This window comes from Bos indicus, chromosome 8 (genome assembly GCF_029378745.1).
Source record: "Bos indicus isolate NIAB-ARS_2022 breed Sahiwal x Tharparkar chromosome 8, NIAB-ARS_B.indTharparkar_mat_pri_1.0, whole genome shotgun sequence".
NCBI classification, from domain to species: Eukaryota; Metazoa; Chordata; class Mammalia; order Artiodactyla; family Bovidae; genus Bos; species Bos indicus.
In genome coordinates, this window is record NC_091767.1 from 69,153,202 (window position 1) to 69,159,967 (window position 6,766).

The 6,766-nt window shown below is 38.5% G+C and overlaps 1 non-coding gene across 1 annotated transcript; it reads left to right on the forward strand.

Moving 5' to 3' along the window:
• The first annotated feature begins 4,464 nt into the window (after nucleotides 1-4,464).
• Nucleotides 4,465-4,536, forward strand: TRNAW-CCA (transfer RNA tryptophan (anticodon CCA)). The gene has a single exon. It is a non-coding gene; the product is annotated as a tRNA-Trp (tRNA).
• Nucleotides 4,537-6,766: the final 2,230 nt, after the last annotated feature.

A 6,766-nucleotide genomic window follows, 5' to 3' on the forward strand; every position in this document is an offset into this window, starting at 1 on the left:
CCTAATCACTACTCGAAGACCGACCAGGAATAACTGTTATAACATTATATGAAAGTGAAAATGTTAGTTGCTGGTTGTATCTGGAACTCCTTTCGACCCCATGGACTGTAGCCCATCAGGCTCCTCTGTCCATAGACTTCTCCAGGCAACAATACTGGAGTGGGTAGCTGTGCCCTTCTCCAGAGGATCCTTCTGACCCAGGGATCCTACCGGCACCTCTTGTCTTTATTCATGTAATTCTATTCAATAGCCAATGTGAAACACTCATTGCTCTTTAGGTAGAATTTTCAGTTTTTTCATTGGAAAAGAGGGAATAACGTCTGCTTCATATTGGGTGATTTTGAGGATGAAAAGAGGGTTAAGCAGTCAATGTTGACTGGTTAATTAGTCTACTTGTTACCTACATAAGTGCCTTGCTACTGCATCCCAGCTTTAGCAAAATAGAAAACTTACTCTGTCATCAACCTCGATAGAGTCAAGGTCACTCTTGATAGACTCAGGCTTTGACTGATTGATTCTGTGAGTTTTTAGTCATAAAAAGGAATGGTATATTGCCATTTACAGCAACTTGGGTGGATCTAGAGAATATTGTACTTAGGGAAATAAGTAGATAAAGTGAAATACTATATGATATCATTCATATGTGGAAACTAAAATATAATACAAATGAATGTGTATGCAAAACAGAAACAGACTCATAGATGCAGAAAATATAAACTCATGGTTACTAGAGGGGAGGCCAATCAGGAGCATGGGGTGATCAGATACAAACTACTGTATGTAAAACAGATAAGTAACAAGGGTATATTTTATAGCAAGGGAATTATAGCCATTATCTTGTAATAACCTATAATGAAGTATAACCCACAAAAATAGTGAATCACTGTGCACTACACCTGAAACTAACATGATATTGTAAATCGATTGTACTTAAATTTTTAAAAATCATTGAAAAGGAAAAGGAATTTTTTTTTTTTAGGAATAATTTTTTAAGAAAAAAAATTTCCTAATTTCAAGGTAATAAATGTGAAAAACTGGAAAAAAATTTTAGATCATCTGTAGTCCCACAGTCTAGATAATAGATGCTTAACATTTTGTTATATTTCATCCAGTTGTAAATTTGTAAAATTGGAATCAATATAGCATTAAAAATGTATTTTCCTACTTAAAAAAAAACTAATCTGTGAGTTTCAAAGTTTTACTCTATTGCCTCAGATGGTAAAGAATCCTTCTGCAATTTGGGAGACCTGAGTTTGATCCCTGGGTTGGGAAGATCCCCTGGAGAAGGGCATGACAACCCACTCCAGTATTCTTTCATGGAGAGTGCCCATGGACAAAGGAGCCTGGCAGGCTACAGTCCATGGGGTCACAAAGAGATGGACATGACTGACCAGCTAAGCACACAGCACAGCACAATAAGAGCTCAAAAAATTGTAAACTTGCATATTTTCTGAATTTTTCAATAACGGTGAGAAAAATTTTAGAGTGATATATATCTGTATATATAAAGTTATTTGTAGATTATAAATTACCACCATGAAGCATATACAGATTAGTTTTGGTTGAATAAGTGAATTTTATTTGGGTTTATTAAATGTATTTCCAAAGTACACTTGTCGTTAAACTATTTGCTTTCTAAAATATCTTGATCTGTTGGCAGAAGTACTTTTGATCTCTTTACTACCAGAATTAAAACTCTTAGTTCTCGTGTAATAGGAAAGACTTGTGTCTGATATTTTGCTGCCTACTCCACAGGACCTGAGCTTAGTATGCTTTTCAAGCTGTGCTTGTCAAGTTCCTTAACCTTCAGAAGTTCTTAGCTGTTTCCTTCATATTCCTATCGCTGTGCCTCTTACTGCAGGGTGCCTATGTAAAACAGCCTACTGTTTTACAGTTGTTAGAAAAGATACTCCTTTTTGAATTTATTAATTACTAAAAGGCTCTAAAATCACTGGAAGTTTCTGACTAGTGACTCTGTTTAATTGTAAAGGGTCAAGCAGAAACTGAAGTACCCTGGAACAACACGGAAACCTGCGTTTGTTTCTCAGTGCCTGATTTTTGGTATCTTTGTTCCTCTTTCTTAAAACTGTGTGTATTTGTTGAGCAGCTACTGTGTTCCAATTGGTATTCAGTTTTTGGAAGTAGAAATGTTATGTGGATAAATGAGAATCTTGAAAGGTCTTAGATTAATTTATAAAGAAGAAAATTTGTATTAAGTTCCCATATTTATTAAATGTTTTATTAGTAAAGTTTCAGAGAAATAAGCTATGTTTATGAGTCATGCATATGTTTTTCTAAAACTTTTTTCATATGTAGCCCTTTTTAAAAGGACAAATGGTGTCTCACCAATCCCCCGTATTAATTTAAAATAGGTCAATACATCTATTTTAACTTGTTTTAATGTAACAGATATGAATAAACATAAAACTAGACATAAACTTCACAGGGTTGTCACTTTTGTGTTAGGTGCTCAGTTATGTCCAATTCTTTGTGACCCCAGGGACTGTAGCCTGCCAGACTCCTCTGTCTATAGAATAGAAGAATACCAGGCAAGAATACTGGAGTGGGTTGCCATTCCTTTCTTCAGGGGATACTCCCAAACTAGGGATCGAACCTGAGTTCCCAGCATTGCAGGCAGATTCTTTACTGTCTGAGCCATCAGGGAAACCATTATGCAACTACAAACACATTTTATCTTAGGAATTACATAAGATGAAAGCCATCATTTTGAAAATATTTAATTCAGCGGCTTCCAGTTTATCCACAGTGTTGTGTGAGCATCAGCCACTATCTAACTCTGGAACATTTTCATCACCCCAAACAGAAACTCCAATCCATTAAGAAATTTCTCTCTTAAGTTCTGTTTTGAGTTCAGCCAGTCTATTGTGTGCCGTGTGATGACCCAGTTCTCCCTATATTTTTCTTCAGAGGAAAAATGTACTGTAACATGGCCTTCAGTTGGTAGAATGCATCATTTACGTACTAAGTCTGCCTGCCCCTTTTTTATTAGCCCTCAATTATTCAAGAATAACTGCTTGGCCCAAGTATATCCCTGAGCAGGTACGTGAGCACCAAAATTGTGAAGTAGTACTTGATACTAAGGTGATTAGCCAGCTGATCCAAATTAGGCTTGTATTATTTTAAGAACAATCACACAAGGGAAAACGGATCACTCAAATTCTCATCTAGAATATATAGTCTCACTGAGACTATACCTGAGGATCCCAAATTGAGGAACACTGTTTATATAATTGTTGAGGTCTTGTGTATACTTAGTGAGAATGAGAAGCATGGGCATTTAAAATCTCTTATATTCGAAAAATTTTAACATAATTACTCTGTAGTGTGGGAAGAAATGTCTTTTTGGGAAAGTCTTTCCTATCTCATTTTGGTGAAAAGAAGCTATTTATTTACATAATTTTGTTCACAGGGAGCATGAAAAGGCTTTCTTCCTTTTAGACACCAAATCATGACATCCCTTATGAACCAAGCTAATGAGATTTAATTTTATTCTAAAAACCAAGAAGTCATTGAAGAGTTTTTAAAAATATAGTTAGCAAAACATTTCCTAATGTCTTAAATTTTGTCTGAACTTAACCTTGGCATTTCTGTTAAGAAAATCGTATTTTTAAATCTACCCTGAATTTTGTCATGTATTTGAGAACTAATTATAGTTGTCAGCCTTTTCCATTGTTTTTGCTTATGGAGATAGACCTTCTCAGGTGTAAAGCTAGTCTTTCACTAAAGCTAAAACTGTAGTTAAATTTAGCCTTGGATGGCCAAAATGTGCTGTTTAGAAATTTGGCAGAGAAGTTAATCAGTTCAGTTCAGTCACTCATTTGTGTCCGACTCTTTGTAACCCCATGAACCGCAGCCCACCAGGCCTCCCTGTCCATCACCAATTCCCGGAGCCCACCCAAAGCCATGTCCATTGAGTCGGTGATGCCATCCAGCCATCTCATCCTCTGTCATCCCCTTCTCCTCCTGCCCTCAATCTTTCCCAGCATCAAGGTCTTTTTAGATGGGTCAGCTCTTCACATCAGGTGGCCAAAGTATTGGATTTTCAGCTTCAACATCAGTCCTTCCAATGAACACCTGGGACTGATCTCCTTTAGGATGGACTGGTTGGATCTCCTTGCAGTTCAAGGGACTCTCAAGAGTCTTCTCCAACACCACAGTTCAAAAGCATCAATTCTTCAGTGCTCAGCTTTCTTCACAATCCAACTCTTAACATCCATACATGACCACTGGAAAAACCATAGCCTTGACTAGATGGACCTTTGTTGACAAAGTGATGTCTCTGCTTTTTAATATGCTGTCTAGGTTGGTCATAACTTTCTTTCCAAGGAGTAAGCATCTTTTAATTTCATGAGAAGTTAATCAGGTATGTTTAAATCCACTAGTTCTTTTTTTAAATTAATTTTATTGGGAGTATAGTTGCTATAGTATAGCAACTATATAGCTTCCCTGGTGGCTCAGAGGTTAAAGCGTCTGCCTCCAATGCGGAAGACCTGGGTTCGATCCCTGGGTTGGGAAGATTACCTGGAGAAGGAAATGGTAACCCAGTCCAGTATTCTTGCCTGGAGAAGCCTGGTAGGCTACAGTCCACAGGATTCTAAAGAGTTGGACACGGCTTCACTTTCACTTTCACTTTCATAGTTGCTTTACAGTGTTGTTTTTGCTGTACTGCGAAGTGAATCAGCTATATACTTATATATATCCCCTCTTTTTTGGATTTCCTTTCCATTTAGAACACCATAAATTCATTCATTCTTAATGGTATTTTTAAAGTAACAATGTTTGAGAGAATAGCATTGAAGCATGTATATTATCATATGTGAAATAGATCGCCAGTCGAGGTTCAGTGCATGAGACAGGGTGCTCAGGGCTGGTGCACTGGGATGACCCAAGGGATGGGATGGGGAGGGAGGTGGGAGGGGGGTTCAGGATGGGGAACACATGTACACCCATGGCTGATTCATGTCAATGTATGGCAAAAACCACTACAATATTGTAAAGTAATTAGCTTCCAATTAAATAAATTAATTTAAAAAAATAATTGGATACCTTAGAGGGTGGTAGAAAACCAATTCATTATCTTAAAAACTGGTAAAGGAATTGAGTATTACCCATGCCTTTTCTAAGTGCACTGAGCCAATAGATAACCAATTAGTAGGGGTAGAATCACTTTATGATGGAGTGGCAGACCAGAAATTGAGAAGTAGCAGATAAGAAGTGACAACTACATTACTGTTCAGTTTAGTTCAGTTGCTCAGTTGTGTCCGACTCTCTGTGACCCTACGGACTGCAGCACGCCAGGCCTCCCTGTCCATCCCCAACTCCTAGAGTTCACTCAAACTCATGTCCATTGAGTCAGTCATGCCATCCAACCATCTCATCCTCTGTCATCCCCTTTTCCTTTCGCCTTCAATCTTTCCCAGCATCAGGGTCTTTTCAAATGAGTCAGCTCTTCACATCAAGTGGCCAAAGTATTGGAGTTTCAGCTTCAACATCAGTCCTTCCAATGAACACCCAGGACTGATTTCCTTTAGGATGGACTGGTTGGAACTCGTGAGAGTCTTCTCCAACACCACAGTTCAAAAGCATCAATTCTTCAGCGCTCAGCTTTCTTTATAGTCCAACTCTCACATCCATACATGACTACTGGAAAAACTGTAACCTTGACTAGACAGACCTTTGTTGGCAATGTGATGTCTCTGCTTTTTAATATGCTGTCTAGGTTGGTCATAACTTTCCTTCCAAGGAATAAGCGTCCTTTTATTTCATGGTTGCAGTCACCATCTGCAGTGATTTTGGAGCCCCAAAAAATAAAGTCTGCCACTGTTTGCACTATTTCTTTATTTGCCTAAGTGTTGGGACCGGATGCCATGATCTTTGTTTTCTGAATGTTGAGCTTTAAGCCAACTTTTCACTCTACTCCTTCACCCTCATCAAGAGGCTCTTTAGTTCTTCACTTTCTGCCATAAGGGTGGTGTCATCTGCATATCTGAGGTTATTGATATTTCTCCCAGCATTCTATATTCCAGCTTCTGCTTCCTCCAGTCCAGCGTTTCTCATGATGTACTCTGCATACAAGTTAAATAAGCAGGGTGACAATATACAGCCTTGACATACTCCTTTTCCTATTTGGAACCAATCTGTTGTTCCATGTCCAGTTCTAACTGTTGTTTCCTGACCTGCATACCGATTTCTCAAGAGGCAGGTCAGGTGGTCTAGTATTCCTATCCTTTGAAGAATTTTCCACAGTTCATTGTGATCCACACAGTCAAAGGCTTTGGTATAGTAAATACAGCAGAAATAGATGTTTTTCTGGAACTTGCTTGCTTTTTCAGTTATCCAGCGGATGTTGGTAATTTGATCTCTGGTTCCTCTGCCTTTTCTAAAACCAGCTTGAACATCTGGAAGTTCACAGTTCACATACTGTTGAAGCCTGGCTTGGAGACTTCTGAGCATTAGTTTACTAGCATGTGAGATGAGTGCAATTGTGCGGTAGTTTGAGCATTCTTTGGCATTGTCTTTCTTTGGGATTGGAATGAAAACTGACCTTTTCCAGTCCTATGGCCACTGTTGAGTTTTCCAAATTTGCTGGCATGTTGAGTGCAGCACTTTCACAGCATCGTCTTTTAGGATTAGAAGTAGCTCAACTGGAATTCCATCACCTCCACTAGCTTTGTTCGTAGTGATGCTTCCTAAGGCCCACTTGCCTTCACATTCCAGAATGTCTGGCTCTAGGTGAGTGATCACA